Raw genomic sequence first — 19,806 nt, 5'->3', positions numbered from 1 at the left:
ATGATCCGTTATAGGGGATGAGGATTTGTAAGAATGCGAAGACAGCTAGAGGATTCTGCCCGTACAATTCTCGGGCATCCATCTTTGCGGTTCTTGGATTAAGCCTTTCTGTTAGCGTCCTCTTCTGCCAGGGTTCTTGGAGCCTTGTCGGCTCACCGCCGGTCTTGCCTAGGTCATCTAATTCCTTGTTCTCTTGGTCCTTGTGCTCATCTAGCCCAGAGTTTTCTCTCCTAGTTGCGTCCCCTTGTTTGTCATCTCCTGTGTCACGGGTGCCTGCTCGGGTTTGTCCCGGAGCTGCTCTGCCCTGCTGCACAGCCTGGTGTATGGATGTAATAGGACAAGGCCCGGGGACTTGAAATTTGTAGTGTAGAGTGTAGTTTGGCCTCTAGATGGTATTCCTAGATTGACACAGGATGGCTGGAGCTGTTAAGTTCTTATGCAACCCTTTGACTTTTGTCATCACTATCTTTCAGATGCAGATGGATTAAATCCATGGCAGAGCGCCCCACACTGGGTGAGCGGGTTCCCATGGGAAGGTCAGTCACCGTTTGTGTTTGTAGGGCAAGGGTAAATGGTGGCTGTGTTCCAGAATTGTTCTTTGTCTTTATTTTTAGGAGGAAAAGCCGGATCTCAGCAGTCCATGTCAAGTGAGCGAGGTAAGCCGTGACGGGTGGAAAGAAAGTGGTTATTGCTCGGGTGCCAAGTTCTGGTGCAGCTCTTAACATCTATTGTCGTTTGTGACTTTTAGGTGGTCCGCTAGTATTACACCGACCCCCCCCCCCCCCCCCTTGCTGCCCGGCCGAAGGAGCTGGCTCGCTGCCTCCGTGAGCTCTCCGCAAGTATTACCGGGACTCTGCGATGAAGCCTTGACCTTTTCCATGGGAAGGCAACGGCCGAGGAGTCGCGGTGAGTCGGGGAGGGAGGGAGGAAGGAAGAGCCAGGGTCCGCTCAAGTTTCAGCGATGCCGCATCGCTTTGTCTCCTCTTAACCCAGGTATGTGCCGCAACGATAGCGTCAGCCTGGGAGCGCAGCCGAAGCGTGCGGCCCCAAGGAGCCCGGCCCTCTTAGGAGATGGTGAGTGGAGGAACTGTCGGGTTCTGGCTGAGGTGCCACTAAGTTCACGCCTTGATGTTTGGTTCTCTTTCTTGTAGCCAACTAAGAGACAACGGCCTGGTAACGGCTGGAACTTCCCAGATGGCGAGGTGGCCTTCTTTCACACCTGATGCAGATTTGCATCCCCGGACAGCCGAGAGGTAAGTCGAGGGCTACGCCTCACAGAGGTGACGAGAGCGATGTGCTGGGTCGGGACTCGTCGGAGGGATTTTTGAATTAGCTCTGGAGACGGGGATGTCCAAGAAAGGGCCCCTTTAGGCCACATAACGGGAAAGTCTCATTTTTGATCACAATGCTGAGGCGCGTAGGACAGAACAGTCCCGGTGCGTGTCGTGTCGCTCGTCTATCGTGTGTTCTGCGTCTTTTGGGCTTCTTGTGTCGTGTGTCTTTTTCCTTTGCCCTTCGAGGTGCTGGCGGCCGTTCTTCTCACTGGGAGTTTCTCTCCGTGTTGCACCCCCGTGTTCGTCACGTCCCGTGTCACAGGGGCCAGCGTGGGTTTGGCCCGGAGCTGCTCTGCCCTGCTGCATAGTCTGGCGTTATAGGTGCGATAGGGCAAAGCCCGGGGACTTGAAATTTGTTATGTAGGCTGTAGTTGCCATCTAGATGGTATTCCTAGATTGACGTAAGGTGTCTGTAGCCATTAAGTTCTTATGCAGCTCTTTGACTTTTATCATTAACTTTCTTTCAGACGCAGATCGATTATATCTGTGGCGGAGCGCTCCATACCAGGTGAGGGGGTTCCCACAGGAAGGTGAGTCACCGTTTGTGTTTGCGGGGCAAGTGTAAACGGGTGGCTATGTTCTAGCATTGTTCTCTGTCTTTGTTTTTAGGTGGTAAAGCCGGATCTTAGCAGTCAGTGTCGAGTGAGCGAGGTAAGCAGTGGCCGGTGGAAAGAAAAAGTTGTTGTTGCTTGGGCGCCAGGTTCTGGCGCAGCTCTTAGCATCTATTGTCATCTGTGCGTTTTAGGCGGTCCACTTGCATTACGCCGAACCCCCTCGCAGAACGGCCGACGGACCCGGCTCGCCGCCCTCGTGACCCCTCCGCAAGTATCGCAAAGCTCTGCGATGAAGCCCTGACCTTTTCCAGGTGAGGGTGCAGTCCGGGTAGCCTTTGGCAATGGCCGAGGAGTTGCGGCGAGTCGGGGAGGGAGGGAGGAGCGAGGGTCCACTCAGGTTTCAGCAATGCCACATGGCCTGTCTCCTCTTACCTCAGGTATAGCCTGCGACGGTGGCATCAGCCTCGGAGCGCGGCCGAAGCGTGCAGCGTGAGGTCCCCTGCCATCTTAGGAGATGGTGAGTACAAGAATTGTAGTGGGCCACGTGCCGCTAAGTTCAGGCCTTGACAGGTTTTTTTTAATCGTAGCTGACTAAGAGACAACAGCCCGGCGACGGCAGGAGCTTCCCGGACGGTGAGCGGCCTTCTTTTGCACCCGAGGAGGATTCGCATCCCCGGATGTCCGAGAGATAAGTTGAGGGGATGCAAGCGGGGTGTCGGGTCGGGGCTCGCCGCGAGGGAATTTTGTGTCAGCTTCAGAGATGGGGATGTCTAAGAAGGGGCCCCTTTAGGCCCCCTAAAGGGAAAGTCTCCCTTTTGATCACAGCGCTGAGGCGAGCCAGGCAGAGCAGTCATAGTGCACGTTGTGTAGCTTGTCTCCTGCGTGTTCTGTCTCTACTGGGTGTCTCGTGTCTTCTGCCTTAGCCCTTCGATGTGCTTGTGGTCATTCTTCTCGCCGAGAGTTTTCTCTCCTCGTCGCTTCCCCTCGTTCGTCATCGTCTGTGTCACGGGTGCCTGTGTGGGTTTGGTCCGGAGCTCGTCTGCCCTGCTGCACAGCCTGGCCTATAGGTGTAATAGGACCGGGCCCGGGGACTTGAAATTTGTAATGTAGGGTGTAGTTTGACCTCAAGATGGTATTCCTGGATTGACACAGGATGGCTGGAGCTATTAAGTTCCTGTGCACCGCTTTGACTTTTGTCATCGCTTTCTTTCAGATGCAGACGGATTAAATCCGTGGCAGAGCCCCCTGCACCGGGTGAGGGGGCTCCCGCAGGAAGGCGAGTTACCGTTTGTGTTTGCAGGGCGAGTGTAAATGGTGGCTATGTTTACAGCATTGTTCTTTGTTTTTAGGAGGTTAAGCTGGATAGCAGCAGTCAAAGTGAGTTGAGCAAGGTAAGCGGTGAGTGGTGGAAAGAAAAAGTTGTCATTCCTTGGGTGTCAAGTTCTGGTACAGCTCTAAGCATCTGTTGCCATTTGTGTGTTTTAGGTGGTCTGCCTGTATTCTCCGAGCCTCCTTGCTGCCAGACCTGGCTCGCCACCCTTGTGAGCCCTCTGAAAATATTATGGGACTATTCGACCGAGCCTTCACTTTTTCCGTTCGAAGGGTCTTTCTGAGCAGCCTTTGGCAACGGCTGGGGAGTTGCATCGAGTCAGGGAGGAGGAGGAGGAGTGAGGGTCTGCTCAAGTCTCAGCAATGCCGCATCACCTTGTCTCCTCCTAATCAAGGTATACCTTGCAACGACAGTGTCAGTATCGGAGAGTGGCCAAAGCATGCGGCCCGAGGACCCTGGCCCTATTAGGAGACGGTGAGTGGCGGAATTGTCGGGTTTTGGCTGAGGTGCCACTAAGTTCATGCACTGATGTTTGTTCGGTTTTCTTTGTTGTAGCCGACTAAGAGAGAACAGCCCGGTGACAGCAGGAGCTTCTCGGATGGCGAGGCGGCCTTCTTTTGCGCCCGAGGCAGACGTCTGAGAGATAAGTCAAGGCTTGTGACCCACAGATGGGGTGACAGCAGAGTGTCGAGTTGGGACTCGCCAGGAGGGATTTTTGAGTCAGGTTTGGAGGTGGGGATACCCAAGAAGGGGGCCCTTAGGCCAACATAAAGGGAAAATCTTAATTTTGATCACAATGCCCAGGTGTGCAGGGCAGAGCAGTCCTGGTGCATGTCACTTGTCTATTGTGTGTTCTCTGTCTTTTGGGCATCTCGTGTCACAGGTCTCTTGTCTTAGCCCTCTGAGCTGCTCATTGCAAACGCTGGGCGTTATTCTTAGCATCTCTGCTCTTGGTGTTCCTCAGTGTGGTGCTGATACCATTGATCCTTTGACTCTTGAGCTTGGAACTTCATCAGAATCGCGTCTCTTTAGCAACGTTGAGTCGGGTGTCTTTTCTGGTCTTGTTCTGAGCTGCATCGACAGCTGTGCGCCACAATGATCCGTTATAGGGGATGAGGATTTGTAAGAATGCGAAGACAGCTAGAGGATTCTGCCCGTACAATTCTCGGGCATCCATCTTTGCGGTTCTTGGATTAAGCCTTTCTGTTAGCGTCCTCTTCTGCCAGGGTTCTTGGAGCCTTGTCGGATCACCGCCGGTCTTGCCTAGGTCATCTAATTCCTCGTTCTCTTGGTCCTTGTGCTCATCTAGCCCAGAGTTTTCTCTCCTAGTTGCGTCCCCTTGTTTGTCATCTCCTGTGTCACGGGTGCCTGCTCGGGTTTGTCCCGGAGCTGCTCTGCCCTGCTGCACAGCCTGGTGTATGGATGTAATAGGACAAGGCCCGGGGACTTGAAATTTGTAGTGTAGAGTGTAGTTTGGCCTCTAGATGGTATTCCTAGATTGACACAGGATGGCTGGAGCTGTTAAGTTCTTATGCAACCCTTTGACTTTTGTCATCACTATCTTTCAGATGCAGATGGATTAAATCCATGGCAGAGCGCCCCACAGCGGGTGAGCGGGTTCCCATGGGAAGGTCAGTCACCGTTTGTGTTTGTAGGGCAAGGGTAAATGGTGGCTGTGTTCCAGAATTGTTCTTTGTCTTTATTTTTAGGAGGAAAAGCCGGATCTCAGCAGTCCATGTCAAGTGAGCGAGGTAAGCCGTGACGGGTGGAAAGAAAGTGGTTATTGCTCGGGTGCCAAGTTCTGGTGCAGCTCTTAACATCTATTGTCATTTGTGACTTTTAGGTGGTCCGCTAGTATTACACCGACCCCCCCCCCCCCCGCCCCTTGCTGCCCGGCCGAAGGAGCCGGCTCGCTGCCTCCGTGAGCTCTCCGCAAGTATTACCGGGACTCTGCGATGAAGCCTTGACCTTTTCCATGTGAAGGCAACGGCCGAGGAGTCGCGGTGAGTCGGGGAGGGAGGGAGGAAGGAAGAGCCAGGGTCCGCCCAAGTTTCAGCGATGCCGCATCGCTTTGTCTCCTCTTAACCCAGGTATGTGCCGCAACGATAGCGTCAGCCTGGGAGCGCAGCCGAAGCGTGCGGCCCCAAGGAGCCCGGCCCTCTTAGGAGATGGTGAGTGGAGGAACTGTCGGGTTCTGGCTGAGGTGCCACTAAGTTCACGCCTTGATGTTTGGTTCTCTTTCTTGTAGCCAACTAAGAGACAACGGCCTGGTAACGGCTGGAACTTCCCAGATGGCGAGGTGGCCTTCTTTCACACCTGATGCAGATTTGCATCCCCGGACAGCCGAGAGGTAAGTCGAGGGCTACGCCTCACAGAGGTGACGAGAGCGATGTGCTGGGTCGGGACTCGTCGGAGGGATTTTTGAATTAGCTCTGGAGACGGGGATGTCCAAGAAAGGGCCCCTTTAGGCCACATAACGGGAAAGTCTCATTTTTGATCACAATGCTGAGGCGCGTAGGACAGAACAGTCCCGGTGCGTGTCGTGTCGCTCGTCTATCGTGTGTTCTGCGTCTTTTGGGCTTCTTGTGTCGTGTGTCTTTTTCCTTTGCCCTTCGAGGTGCTGGCGGCCGTTCTTCTCACTGGGAGTTTCTCTCCGTGTTGCACCCCCGTGTTCGTCACGTCCCGTGTCACAGGGGCCAGCGTGGGTTTGGCCCGGAGCTGCTCTGCCCTGCTGCATAGTCTGGCGTTATAGGTGCGATAGGGCAAAGCCCGGGGACTTGAAATTTGTTATGTAGGCTGTAGTTGCCATCTAGATGGTATTCCTAGATTGACGTAAGGTGTCTGTAGCCATTAAGTTCTCATGCAGCTCTTTGACTTTTATCATTAACTTTCTTTCAGACGCAGATCGATTATATCTGTGGCGGAGCGCTCCATACCAGGTGAGGGGGTTCCCACAGGAAGGTGAGTCACCGTTTGTGTTTGCGGGGCAAGTGTAAACGGGTGGCTATGTTCTAGCATTGTTCTCTGTCTTTGTTTTTAGGTGGTAAAGCCGGATCTTAGCAGTCAGTGTCGAGTGAGCGAGGTAAGCAGTGGCCGGTGGAAAGAAAAAGTTGTTGTTGCTTGGGCGCCAGGTTCTGGCGCAGCTCTTAGCATCTATTGTCATTTGTGCGTTTTAGGCGGTCCACTTGCATTACGCCGAACCCCCTCGCAGAACGGCCGACGGACCCGGCTCGCCGCCCTCGTGACCCCTCCGCAAGTATCGCAAAGCTCTGCGATGAAGCCCTGACCTTTTCCAGGTGAGGGTGCAGTCCGGGTAGCCTTTGGCAATGGCCGAGGAGTTGCGGCGAGTCGGGGAGGGAGGGAGGAGCGAGGGTCCACTCAGGTTTCAGCAATGCCACATGGCCTGTCTCCTCTTACCTCAGGTATAGCCTGCGACGGTGGCATCAGCCTCGGAGCGCGGCCGAAGCGTGCAGCGTGAGGTCCCCTGCCATCTTAGGAGATGGTGAGTACAAGAATTGTAGTGGGCCACGTGCCGCTAAGTTCAGGCCTTGACAGGTTTTTTTTAATCGTAGCTGACTAAGAGACAACAGCCCGGCGACGGCAGGAGCTTCCCGGACGGTGAGCGGCCTTCTTTTGCACCCGAGGAGGATTCGCATCCCCGGATGTCCGAGAGATAAGTTGAGGGGATGCAAGCGGGGTGTCGGGTCGGGGCTCGCCGCGAGGGAATTTTGTGTCAGCTTCAGAGATGGGGATGTCTAAGAAGGGGCCCCTTTAGGCCCCCTAAAGGGAAAGTCTCCCTTTTGATCACAGCGCTGAGGCGAGCCAGGCAGAGCAGTCATAGTGCACGTTGTGTAGCTTGTCTCCTGCGTGTTCTGTCTCTACTGGGTGTCTCGTGTCTTCTGCCTTAGCCCTTCGATGTGCTTGTGGTCATTCTTCTCGCCGAGAGTTTTCTCTCCTCGTCGCTTCCCCTCGTTCGTCATCGTCTGTGTCACGGGTGCCTGTGTGGGTTTGGTCCGGAGCTCGTCTGCCCTGCTGCACAGCCTGGCCTATAGGTGTAATAGGACCGGGCCCGGGGACTTGAAATTTGTAATGTAGGGTGTAGTTTGACCTCAAGATGGTATTCCTGGATTGACACAGGATGGCTGGAGCTATTAAGTTCCTGTGCACCGCTTTGACTTTTGTCATCGCTTTCTTTCAGATGCAGACGGATTAAATCCGTGGCAGAGCCCCCTGCACCGGGTGAGGGGGTTCCCGCAGGAAGGCGAGTTACCGTTTGTGTTTGCAGGGCGAGTGTAAATGGTGGCTATGTTTACAGCATTGTTCTTTGTTTTTAGGAGGTTAAGCTGGATAGCAGCAGTCAAAGTGAGTTGAGCAAGGTAAGCGGTGAGTGGTGGAAAGAAAAAGTTGTCATTCCTTGGGTGTCAAGTTCTGGTACAGCTCTAAGCATCTGTTGTCATTTGTGTGTTTTAGGTGGTCTGCCTGTATTCTCCGAGCCTCCTTGCTGCCAGACCTGGCTCGCCACCCTTGTGAGCCCTCTGAAAATATTATGGGACTATTCGACCGAGCCTTCACTTTTTCCGTTCAAAGGGTCTTTCTGAGCAGCCTTTGGCAACGGCTGGGGAGTTGCATCGAGTCAGGGAGGAGGAGGAGGAGTGAGGGTCTGCTCAAGTCTCAGCAATGCCGCATCACCTTGTCTCCTCCTAATCAAGGTATACCTTGCAACGACAGTGTCAGTATCGGAGAGTGGCCAAAGCGTGCGGCCCGAGGACCCTGGCCCTATTAGGAGACGGTGAGTGGCGGAATTGTCGGGTTTTGGCTGAGGTGCCACTAAGTTCATGCACTGATGTTTGTTCGGTTTTCTTTGTTGTAGCCGACTAAGAGAGAACAGCCCGGTGACAGCAGGAGCTTCTCGGATGGCGAGGCGGCCTTCTTTTGCGCCCGAGGCAGACGTCTGAGAGATAAGTCAAGGCTTGTGACCCACAGATGGGGTGACAGCAGAGTGTCGAGTTGGGACTCGCCAGGAGGGATTTTTGAGTCAGGTTTGGAGGTGGGGATACCCAAGAAGGGGGCCCTTAGGCCAACATAAAGGGAAAATCTTAATTTTGATCACAATGCCCAGGTGTGCAGGGCAGAGCAGTCCTGGTGCATGTCACTTGTCTATTGTGTGTTCTCTGTCTTTTGGGCATCTCGTGTCACAGGTCTCTTGTCTTAGCCCTCTGAGCTGCTCATTGCAAACGCTGGGCGTTATTCTTAGCATCTCTGCTCTTGGTGTTCCTCAGTGTGGTGCTGATACCATTGATCCTTTGACTCTTGAGCTTGGAACTTCATCAGAATCGCGTCTCTTTAGCAATGTTGAGTCGGGTGTCTTTTCTGGTCTTGTCCTGAGCTGCATCGACAGCTGTGCGCCACAATGATCCGTTATAGGGGATGAGGATTTGTAAGAATGCGAAGACAGCTAGAGGATTCTGCCCGTACAATTCTCGGGCATCCATCTTTGCGGTTCTTGGATTAAGCCTTTCTGTTAGCGTCCTCTTCTGCCAGGGTTCTTGGAGCCTTGTCGGCTCACCGCCGGTCTTGCCTAGGTCATCTAATTCCTCGTTCTCTTGGTCCTTGTGCTCATCTAGCCCAGAGTTTTCTCTCCTAGTTGCGTCCCCTTGTTTGTCATCTCCTGTGTCACGGGTGCCTGCTCGGGTTTGTCCCGGAGCTGCTCTGCCCTGCTGCACAGCCTGGTGTATGGATGTAATAGGACAAGGCCCGGGGACTTGAAATTTGTAGTGTAGAGTGTAGTTTGGCCTCTAGATGGTATTCCTAGATTGACGCAGGATGGCTGGAGCTGTTAAGTTCTTATGCAACCCTTTGACTTTTGTCATCACTATCTTTCAGATGCAGATGGATTAAATCCATGGCAGAGCGCCCCACAGCGGGTGAGCGGGTTCCCATGGGAAGGTCAGTCACCATTTGTGTTTGTAGGGCAAGGGTAAATGGTGGCTGTGTTCCAGAATTGTTCTTTGTCTTTATTTTTAGGAGGAAAAGCCGGATCTCAGCAGTCCATGTCAAGTGAGCGAGGTAAGCCGTGACGGGTGGAAAGAAAGTGGTTATTGCTCGGGTGCCAAGTTCTGGTGCAGCTCTTAACATCTATTGTCGTTTGTGACTTTTAGGTGGTCCGCTAGTATTACACCGACCCCCCCCCCCCCCCCCTTGCTGCCCGGCCGAAGGAGCCGGCTCGCTGCCTCCGTGAGCTCTCCGCAAGTATTACCGGGACTCTGCGATGAAGCCTTGACCTTTTCCATGGGAAGGCAACGGCCGAGGAGTCGCGGTGAGTCGGGGAGGGAGGGAGGAAGGAAGAGCCAGGGTCCGCTCAAGTTTCAGCGATGCCGCATCGCTTTGTCTCCTCTTAACCCAGGTATGTGCCGCAACGATAGCGTCAGCCTGGGAGCGCAGCCGAAGCGTGCGGCCCCAAGGAGCCCGGCCCTCTTAGGAGATGGTGAGTGGAGGAACTGTCGGGTTCTGGCTGAGGTGCCACTAAGTTCACGCCTTGATGTTTGGTTCTCTTTCTTGTAGCCAACTAAGAGACAACGGCCTGGTAACGGCTGGAACTTCCCAGATGGCGAGGTGGCCTTCTTTCACACCTGATGCAGATTTGCATCCCCGGACAGCCGAGAGGTAAGTCGAGGGCTACGCCTCACAGAGGTGACGAGAGCGATGTGCTGGGTCGGGACTCGTCGGAGGGATTTTTGAATTAGCTCTGGAGACGGGGATGTCCAAGAAAGGGCCCCTTTAGGCCACATAACGGGAAAGTCTCATTTTTGATCACAATGCTGAGGCGCGTAGGACAGAACAGTCCCGGTGCGTGTCGTGTCGCTCGTCTATCGTGTGTTCTGCGTCTTTTGGGCTTCTTGTGTCGTGTGTCTTTTTCCTTTGCCCTTCGAGGTGCTGGCGGCCGTTCTTCTCACTGGGAGTTTCTCTCCGTGTTGCACCCCCGTGTTCGTCACGTCCCGTGTCACAGGGGCCAGCGTGGGTTTGGCCCGGAGCTGCTCTGCCCTGCTGCATAGTCTGGCGTTATAGGTGCGATAGGGCAAAGCCCGGGGACTTGAAATTTGTTATGTAGGCTGTAGTTGCCATCTAGATGGTATTCCTAGATTGACGTAAGGTGTCTGTAGCCATTAAGTTCTCATGCAGCTCTTTGACTTTTATCATTAACTTTCTTTCAGACGCAGATCGATTATATCTGTGGCGGAGCGCTCCATACCAGGTGAGGGGGTTCCCACAGGAAGGTGAGTCACCGTTTGTGTTTGCGGGGCAAGTGTAAACGGGTGGCTATGTTCTAGCATTGTTCTCTGTCTTTGTTTTTAGGTGGTAAAGCCGGATCTTAGCAGTCAGTGTCGAGTGAGCGAGGTAAGCAGTGGCCGGTGGAAAGAAAAAGTTGTTGTTGCTTGGGCGCCAGGTTCTGGCGCAGCTCTTAGCATCTATTGTCATTTGTGCGTTTTAGGCGGTCCACTTGCATTACGCCGAACCCCCTCGCAGAACGGCCGACGGACCCGGCTCGCCGCCCTCGTGACCCCTCCGCAAGTATCGCAAAGCTCTGCGATGAAGCCCTGACCTTTTCCAGGTGAGGGTGCAGTCCGGGTAGCCTTTGGCAATGGCCGAGGAGTTGCGGCGAGTCGGGGAGGGAGGGAGGAGCGAGGGTCCACTCAGGTTTCAGCAATGCCACGTGGCCTGTCTCCTCTTACCTCAGGTATAGCCTGCGACGGTGGCATCAGCCTCGGAGCGCGGCCGAAGCGTGCAGCGTGAGGTCCCCTGCCATCTTAGGAGATGGTGAGTACAAGAATTGTAGTGGGCCACGTGCCGCTAAGTTCAGGCCTTGACAGGTTTTTTTTAATCGTAGCTGACTAAGAGACAACAGCCCGGCGACGGCAGGAGCTTCCCGGACGGTGAGCGGCCTTCTTTTGCACCCGAGGAGGATTCGCATCCCCGGATGTCCGAGAGATAAGTTGAGGGGATGCAAGCGGGGTGTCGGGTCGGGGCTCGCCGCGAGGGAATTTTGTGTCAGCTTCAGAGATGGGGATGTCTAAGAAGGGGCCCCTTTAGGCCCCCTAAAGGGAAAGTCTCCCTTTTGATCACAGCGCTGAGGCGAGCCAGGCAGAGCAGTCATAGTGCACGTTGTGTAGCTTGTCTCCTGCGTGTTCTGTCTCTACTGGGTGTCTCGTGTCTTCTGCCTTAGCCCTTCGATGTGCTTGTGGTCATTCTTCTCGCCGAGAGTTTTCTCTCCTCGTCGCTTCCCCTCGTTCGTCATCGTCTGTGTCACGGGTGCCTGTGTGGGTTTGGTCCGGAGCTCGTCTGCCCTGCTGCACAGCCTGGCCTATAGGTGTAATAGGACCGGGCCCGGGGACTTGAAATTTGTAATGTAGGGTGTAGTTTGACCTCAAGATGGTATTCCTGGATTGACACAGGATGGCTGGAGCTATTAAGTTCCTGTGCACCGCTTTGACTTTTGTCATCGCTTTCTTTCAGATGCAGACGGATTAAATCCGTGGCAGAGCCCCCTGCACCGGGTGAGGGGGTTCCCGCAGGAAGGCGAGTTACCGTTTGTGTTTGCAGGGCGAGTGTAAATGGTGGCTATGTTTACAGCATTGTTCTTTGTTTTTAGGAGGTTAAGCTGGATAGCAGCAGTCAAAGTGAGTTGAGCAAGGTAAGCGGTGAGTGGTGGAAAGAAAAAGTTGTCATTCCTTGGGTGTCAAGTTCTGGTACAGCTCTAAGCATCTGTTGCCATTTGTGTGTTTTAGGTGGTCTGCCTGTATTCTCCGAGCCTCCTTGCTGCCAGACCTGGCTCGCCACCCTTGTGAGCCCTCTGAAAATATTATGGGACTATTCGACCGAGCCTTCACTTTTTCCGTTCAAAGGGTCTTTCTGAGCAGCCTTTGGCAACGGCTGGGGAGTTGCATCGAGTCAGGGAGGAGGAGGAGGAGTGAGGGTCTGCTCAAGTCTCAGCAATGCCGCATCACCTTGTCTCCTCCTAATCAAGGTATACCTTGCAACGACAGTGTCAGTATCGGAGAGTGGCCAAAGCGTGCGGCCCGAGGACCCTGGCCCTATTAGGAGACGGTGAGTGGCGGAATTGTCGGGTTTTGGCTGAGGTGCCACTAAGTTCATGCACTGATGTTTGTTCGGTTTTCTTTGTTGTAGCCGACTAAGAGAGAACAGCCCGGTGACAGCAGGAGCTTCTCGGATGGCGAGGCGGCCTTCTTTTGCGCCCGAGGCAGACGTCTGAGAGATAAGTCAAGGCTTGTGACCCACAGATGGGGTGACAGCAGAGTGTCGAGTTGGGACTCGCCAGGAGGGATTTTTGAGTCAGGTTTGGAGGTGGGGATACCCAAGAAGGGGGCCCTTAGGCCAACATAAAGGGAAAATCTTAATTTTGATCACAATGCCCAGGTGTGCAGGGCAGAGCAGTCCTGGTGCATGTCACTTGTCTATTGTGTGTTCTCTGTCTTTTGGGCATCTCGTGTCACAGGTCTCTTGTCTTAGCCCTCTGAGCTGCTCATTGCAAAGGCTGGGCGTTATTCTTAGCATCTCTGCTCTTGGTGTTCCTCAGTGTGGTGCTGATACCATTGATCCTTTGACTCTTGAGCTTGGAACTTCATCAGAATCGCGTCTCTTTAGCAACGTTGAGTCGGGTGTCTTTTCTGGTCTTGTTCTGAGCTGCATCGACAGCTGTGCGCCACAATGATCCGTTATAGGGGATGAGGATTTGTAAGAATGCGAAGACAGCTAGAGGATTCTGCCCGTACAATTCTCGGGCATCCATCTTTGCGGTTCTTGGATTAAGCCTTTCTGTTAGCGTCCTCTTCTGCCAGGGTTCTTGGAGCCTTGTCGGCTCACCGCCGGTCTTGCCTAGGTCATCTAATTCCTCGTTCTCTTGGTCCTTGTGCTCATCTAGCCCAGAGTTTTCTCTCCTAGTTGCGTCCCCTTGTTTGTCATCTCCTGTGTCACGGGTGCCTGCTCGGGTTTGTCCCGGAGCTGCTCTGCCCTGCTGCACAGCCTGGTGTATGGATGTAATAGGACAAGGCCCGGGGACTTGAAATTTGTAGTGTAGAGTGTAGTTTGGCCTCTAGATGGTATTCCTAGATTGACACAGGATGGCTGGAGCTGTTAAGTTCTCATGCAACCCTTTGACTTTTGTCATCACTATCTTTCAGATGCAGATGGATTAAATCCATGGCAGAGCGCCCCACAGCGGGTGAGCGGGTTCCCATGGGAAGGTCAGTCACCGTTTGTGTTTGTAGGGCAAGGGTAAATGGTGGCTGTGTTCCAGAATTGTTCTTTGTCTTTATTTTTAGGAGGAAAAGCCGGATCTCAGCAGTCCATGTCAAGTGAGCGAGGTAAGCCGTGACGGGTGGAAAGAAAGTGGTTATTGCTCGGGTGCCAAGTTCTGGTGCAGCTCTTAACATCTATTGTCGTTTGTGACTTTTAGGTGGTCCGCTAGTATTACACCGACCCCCCCCCCCCCCGCCCCTTGCTGCCCGGCCGAAGGAGCCGGCTCGCTGCCTCCGTGAGCTCTCCGCAAGTATTACCGGGACTCTGCGATGAAGCCTTGACCTTTTCCATGTGAAGGCAATGGCCGAGGAGTCGCGGTGAGTCGGGGAGGGAGGGAGGAAGGAAGAGCCAGGGTCCGCCCAAGTTTCAGCGATGCCGCATCGCTTTGTCTCCTCTTAACCCAGGTATGTGCCGCAACGATAGCGTCAGCCTGGGAGCGCAGCCGAAGCGTGCGGCCCCAAGGAGCCCGGCCCTCTTAGGAGATGGTGAGTGGAGGAACTGTCGGGTTCTGGCTGAGGTGCCACTAAGTTCACGCCTTGATGTTTGGTTCTCTTTCTTGTAGCCAACTAAGAGACAACGGCCTGGTAACGGCTGGAACTTCCCAGATGGCGAGGTGGCCTTCTTTCACACCTGATGCAGATTTGCATCCCCGGACAGCCGAGAGGTAAGTCGAGGGCTACGCCTCACAGAGGTGACGAGAGCGATGTGCTGGGTCGGGACTCGTCGGAGGGATTTTTGAATTAGCTCTGGAGACGGGGATGTCCAAGAAAGGGCCCCTTTAGGCCACATAACGGGAAAGTCTCATTTTTGATCACAATGCTGAGGCGCGTAGGACAGAACAGTCCCGGTGCGTGTCGTGTCGCTCGTCTATCGTGTGTTCTGCGTCTTTTGGGCTTCTTGTGTCGTGTGTCTTTTTCCTTTGCCCTTCGAGGTGCTGGCGGCCGTTCTTCTCACTGGGAGTTTCTCTCCGTGTTGCACCCCCGTGTTCGTCACGTCCCGTGTCACAGGGGCCAGCGTGGGTTTGGCCCGGAGCTGCTCTGCCCTGCTGCATAGTCTGGCGTTATAGGTGCGATAGGGCAAAGCCCGGGGACTTGAAATTTGTTATGTAGGCTGTAGTTGCCATCTAGATGGTATTCCTAGATTGACGTAAGGTGTCTGTAGCCATTAAGTTCTCATGCAGCTCTTTGACTTTTATCATTAACTTTCTTTCAGACGCAGATCGATTATATCTGTGGCGGAGCGCTCCATACCAGGTGAGGGGGTTCCCACAGGAAGGTGAGTCACCGTTTGTGTTTGCGGGGCAAGCGTAAACGGGTGGCTATGTTCTAGCATTGTTCTCTGTCTTTGTTTTTAGGTGGTAAAGCCGGATCTTAGCAGTCAGTGTCGAGTGAGCGAGGTAAGCAGTGGCCGGTGGAAAGAAAAAGTTGTTGTTGCTTGGGCGCCAGGTTCTGGCGCAGCTCTTAGCATCTATTGTCATTTGTGCGTTTTAGGCGGTCCACTTGCATTACGCCGAACCCCCTCGCAGAACGGCCGACGGACCCGGCTCGCCGCCCTCGTGACCCCTCCGCAAGTATCGCAAAGCTCTGCGATGAAGCCCTGACCTTTTCCAGGTGAGGGTGCAGTCCGGGTAGCCTTTGGCAATGGCCGAGGAGTTGCGGCGAGTCGGGGAGGGAGGGAGGAGCGAGGGTCCACTCAGGTTTCAGCAATGCCACATGGCCTGTCTCCTCTTACCTCAGGTATAGCCTGCGACGGTGGCATCAGCCTCGGAGCGCGGCCGAAGCGTGCAGCGTGAGGTCCCCTGCCATCTTAGGAGATGGTGAGTACAAGAATTGTAGTGGGCCACGTGCCGCTAAGTTCAGGCCTTGACAGGTTTTTTTTAATCGTAGCTGACTAAGAGACAACAGCCCGGCGACGGCAGGAGCTTCCCGGACGGTGAGCGGCCTTCTTTTGCACCCGAGGAGGATTCGCATCCCCGGATGTCCGAGAGATAAGTTGAGGGGATGCAAGCGGGGTGTCGGGTCGGGGCTCGCCGCGAGGGAATTTTGTGTCAGCTTCAGAGATGGGGATGTCTAAGAAGGGGCCCCTTTAGGCCCCCTAAAGGGAAAGTCTCCCTTTTGATCACAGCGCTGAGGCGAGCCAGGCAGAGCAGTCATAGTGCACGTTGTGTAGCTTGTCTCCTGCGTGTTCTGTCTCTACTGGGTGTCTCGTGTCTTCTGCCTTAGCCCTTCGATGTGCTTGTGGTCATTCTTCTCGCCGAGAGTTTTCTCTCCTCGTCGCTTCCCCTCGTTCGTCATCGTCTGTGTCACGGGAGCCTGTGTGGGTTTGGTCCGGAGCTCGTCTGCCCTGCTGCACAGCCTGGCCTATAGGTGTAATAGGACCGGGCCCGGGGACTTGAAATTTGTAATGTAGGGTGTAGTTTGACCTCAAGATGGTATTCCTGGATTGACACAGGATGGCTGGAGCTATTAAGTTCCTGTGCACCGCTTTGACTTTTGTCATCGCTTTCTTTCAGATGCAGACGGATTAAATCCGTGGCAGAGCCCCCTGCACCGGGTGAGGGGGCTCCCGCAGGAAGGCGAGTTACCGTTTGTGTTTGCAGGGCGAGTGTAAATGGTGGCTATGTTTACAGCATTGTTCTTTGTTTTTAGGAGGTTAAGCTGGATAGCAGCAGTCAAAGTGAGTTGAGCAAGGTAAGCGGTGAGTGGTGGAAAGAAAAAGTTGTCATTCCTTGGGTGTCAAGTTCTGGTACAGCTCTAAGCATCTGTTGCCATTTGTGTGTTTTAGGTGGTCTGCCTGTATTCTCCGAGCCTCCTTGCTGCCAGACCTGGCTCGCCACCCTTGTGAGCCCTCTGAAAATATTATGGGACTATTCGACCGAGCCTTCACTTTTTCCGTTCAAAGGGTCTTTCTGAGCAGCCTTTGGCAACGGCTGGGGAGTTGCATCGAGTCAGGGAGGAGGAGGAGGAGTGAGGGTCTGCTCAAGTCTCAGCAATGCCGCATCACCTTGTCTCCTCCTAATCAAGGTATACCTTGCAACGACAGTGTCAGTATCGGAGAGTGGCCAAAGCATGCGGCCCGAGGACCCTGGCCCTATTAGGAGACGGTGAGTGGCGGAATTGTCGGGTTTTGGCTGAGGTGCCACTAAGTTCATGCACTGATGTTTGTTCGGTTTTCTTTGTTGTAGCCGACTAAGAGAGAACAGCCCGGTGACAGCAGGAGCTTCTCGGATGGCGAGGCGGCCTTCTTTTGCGCCCGAGGCAGACGTCTGAGAGATAAGTCAAGGCTTGTGACCCACAGATGGGGTGACAGCAGAGTGTCGAGTTGGGACTCGCCAGGAGGGATTTTTGAGTCAGGTTTGGAGGTGGGGATACCCAAGAAGGGGGCCCTTAGGCCAACATAAAGGGAAAATCTTAATTTTGATCACAATGCCCAGGTGTGCAGGGCAGAGCAGTCCTGGTGCATGTCACTTGTCTATTGTGTGTTCTCTGTCTTTTGGGCATCTCGTGTCACAGGTCTCTTGTCTTAGCCCTCTGAGCTGCTCATTGCAAACGCTGGGCGTTATTCTTAGCATCTCTGCTCTTGGTGTTCCTCAGTGTGGTGCTGATACCATTGATCCTTTGACTCTTGAGCTTGGAACTTCATCAGAATCGCGTCTCTTTAGCAACGTTGAGTCGGGTGTCTTTTCTGGTCTTGTTCTGAGCTGCATCGACAGCTGTGCGCCACAACGATCCGTTATAGGGGATGAGGATTTGTAAGAATGCGAAGACAGCTAGAGGATTCTGCCCGTACAATTCTCGGGCATCCATCTTTGCGGTTCTTGGATTAAGCCTTTCTGTTAGCGTCCTCTTCTGCCAGGGTTCTTGGAGCCTTGTCGGATCACCGCCGGTCTTGCCTAGGTCATCTAATTCCTCGTTCTCTTGGTCCTTGTGCTCATCTAGCCCAGAGTTTTCTCTCCTAGTTGCGTCCCCTTGTTTGTCATCTCCTGTGTCACGGGTGCCTGCTCGGGTTTGTCCCGGAGCTGCTCTGCCCTGCTGCACAGCCTGGTGTATGGATGTAATAGGACAAGGCCCGGGGACTTGAAATTTGTAGTGTAGAGTGTAGTTTGGCCTCTAGATGGTATTCCTAGATTGACACAGGATGGCTGGAGCTGTTAAGTTCTTATGCAACCCTTTGACTTTTGTCATCACTATCTTTCAGATGCAGATGGATTAAATCCATGGCAGAGCGCCCCACAGCGGGTGAGCGGGTTCCCATGGGAAGGTCAGTCACCGTTTGTGTTTGTAGGGCAAGGGTAAATGGTGGCTGTGTTCCAGAATTGTTCTTTGTCTTTATTTTTAGGAGGAAAAGCCGGATCTCAGCAGTCCATGTCAAGTGAGCGAGGTAAGCCGTGACGGGTGGAAAGAAAGTGGTTATTGCTCGGGTGCCAAGTTCTGGTGCAGCTCTTAACATCTATTGTCATTTGTGACTTTTAGGTGGTCCGCTAGTATTACACCGACCCCCCCCCCCCCCGCCCCTTGCTGCCCGGCCGAAGGAGCCGGCTCGCTGCCTCCGTGAGCTCTCCGCAAGTATTACCGGGACTCTGCGATGAAGCCTTGACCTTTTCCATGGGAAGGCAACGGCCGAGGAGTCGCGGTGAGTCGGGGAGGGAGGGAGGAAGGAAGAGCCAGGGTCCGCTCAAGTTTCAGCGATGCCGCATCGCTTTGTCTCCTCTTAACCCAGGTATGTGCCGCAACGATAGCGTCAGCCTGGGAGCGCAGCCGAAGCGTGCGGCCCCAAGGAGCCCGGCCCTCTTAGGAGATGGTGAGTGGAGGAACTGTCGGGTTCTGGCTGAGGTGCCACTAAGTTCACGCCTTGATGTTTGGTTCTCTTTCTTGTAGCCAACTAAGAGACAACGGCCTGGTAACGGCTGGAACTTCCCAGATGGCGAGGTGGCCTTCTTTCACACCTGATGCAGATTTGCATCCCCGGACAGCCGAGAGGTAAGTCGAGGGCTACGCCTCACAGAGGTGACGAGAGCGATGTGCTGGGTCGGGACTCGTCGGAGGGATTTTTGAATTAGCTCTGGAGACGGGGATGTCCAAGAAAGGGCCCCTTTAGGCCACATAACGGGAAAGTCTCATTTTTGATCACAATGCTGAGGCGCGTAGGACAGAACAGTCCCGGTGCGTGTCGTGTCGCTCGTCTATCGTGTGTTCTGCGTCTTTTGGGCTTCTTGTGTCGTGTGTCTTTTTCCTTTGCCCTTCGAGGTGCTGGCGGCCGTTCTTCTCACTGGGAGTTTCTCTCCGTGTTGCACCCCCGTGTTCGTCACGTCCCGTGTCACAGGGGCCAGCGTGGGTTTGGCCCGGAGCTGCTCTGCCCTGCTGCATAGTCTGGCGTTATAGGTGCGATAGGGCAAAGCCCGGGGACTTGAAATTTGTTATGTAGGCTGTAGTTGCCATCTAGATGGTATTCCTAGATTGACGTAAGGTGTCTGTAGCCATTAAGTTCTCATGCAGCTCTTTGACTTTTATCATTAACTTTCTTTCAGACGCAGATCGATTATATCTGTGGCGGAGCGCTCCATACCAGGTGAGGGGGTTCCCACAGGAAGGTGAGTCACCGTTTGTGTTTGCGGGGCAAGCGTAAACGGGTGGCTATGTTCTAGCATTGTTCTCTGTCTTTGTTTTTAGGTGGTAAAGCCGGATCTTAGCAGTCAGTGTCGAGTGAGCGAGGTAAGCAGTGGCCGGTGGAAAGAAAAAGTTGTTGTTGCTTGGGCGCCAGGTTCTGGCGCAGCTCTTAGCATCTATTGTCATTTGTGCGTTTTAGGCGGTCCACTTGCATTACGCCGAACCCCCTCGCAGAACGGCCGACGGACCCGGCTCGCCGCCCTCGTGACCCCTCCGCAAGTATCGCAAAGCTCTGCGATGAAGCCCTGACCTTTTCCAGGTGAGGGTGCAGTCCGGGTAGCCTTTGGCAATGGCCGAGGAGTTGCGGCGAGTCGGGGAGGGAGGGAGGAGCGAGGGTCCACTCAGGTTTCAGCAATGCCACATGGCCTGTCTCCTCTTACCTCAGGTATAGCCTGCGACGGTGGCATCAGCCTCGGAGCGCGGCCGAAGCGTGCAGCGTGAGGTCCCCTGCCATCTTAGGAGATGGTGAGTACAAGAATTGTAGTGGGCCACGTGCCGCTAAGTTCAGGCCTTGACAGGTTTTTTTTAATCGTAGCTGACTAAGAGACAACAGCCCGGCGACGGCAGGAGCTTCCCGGACGGTGAGCGGCCTTCTTTTGCACCCGAGG

At 54.1% G+C, this 19,806-nt stretch overlaps 5 long non-coding RNA genes across 5 annotated transcripts; all 5 read left to right on the top strand.

The window, feature by feature from the left end:
• Positions 1 to 993: 993 nt before the first annotated feature.
• On the top strand, positions 994 to 2,180 carry LOC125319574. The gene is made up of 5 exons (XR_007200812.1): positions 994 to 1,074; positions 1,152 to 1,253; positions 1,802 to 1,842; positions 1,944 to 1,985; positions 2,080 to 2,180. It is a non-coding gene; the product is annotated as an uncharacterized LOC125319574 (long non-coding RNA).
• A 2,941-nt stretch (positions 2,181 to 5,121) lies between these two features.
• Positions 5,122 to 6,495, top strand: LOC125319557. The gene is made up of 6 exons (XR_007200798.1): positions 5,122 to 5,221; positions 5,309 to 5,389; positions 5,467 to 5,568; positions 6,117 to 6,157; positions 6,259 to 6,300; positions 6,395 to 6,495. It is a non-coding gene; the product is annotated as an uncharacterized LOC125319557 (long non-coding RNA).
• A 3,126-nt stretch (positions 6,496 to 9,621) lies between these two features.
• On the top strand, positions 9,622 to 10,808 carry LOC125319468. Its single transcript, XR_007200746.1, has 5 exons — positions 9,622 to 9,702; positions 9,780 to 9,881; positions 10,430 to 10,470; positions 10,572 to 10,613; positions 10,708 to 10,808. It is a non-coding gene; the product is annotated as an uncharacterized LOC125319468 (long non-coding RNA).
• Positions 10,809 to 13,936: 3,128 nt separating this feature from the next.
• LOC125319564 lies at positions 13,937 to 15,123 on the top strand. The gene is made up of 5 exons (XR_007200802.1): positions 13,937 to 14,017; positions 14,095 to 14,196; positions 14,745 to 14,785; positions 14,887 to 14,928; positions 15,023 to 15,123. It is a non-coding gene; the product is annotated as an uncharacterized LOC125319564 (long non-coding RNA).
• A 3,128-nt stretch (positions 15,124 to 18,251) lies between these two features.
• On the top strand, positions 18,252 to 19,438 carry LOC125319580. Its single transcript, XR_007200816.1, has 5 exons — positions 18,252 to 18,332; positions 18,410 to 18,511; positions 19,060 to 19,100; positions 19,202 to 19,243; positions 19,338 to 19,438. It is a non-coding gene; the product is annotated as an uncharacterized LOC125319580 (long non-coding RNA).
• Positions 19,439 to 19,806: the final 368 nt, after the last annotated feature.

The sequence above is a fragment of the Corvus hawaiiensis genome, chromosome Z, assembly GCF_020740725.1.
Source record: "Corvus hawaiiensis isolate bCorHaw1 chromosome Z, bCorHaw1.pri.cur, whole genome shotgun sequence".
Lineage (NCBI taxonomy): Eukaryota > Metazoa > Chordata > Aves > Passeriformes > Corvidae > Corvus > Corvus hawaiiensis.
The sequence above is the reverse complement of the archived record's forward strand: the minus strand, read 5'-3'. Positions and strand labels throughout refer to the sequence as shown.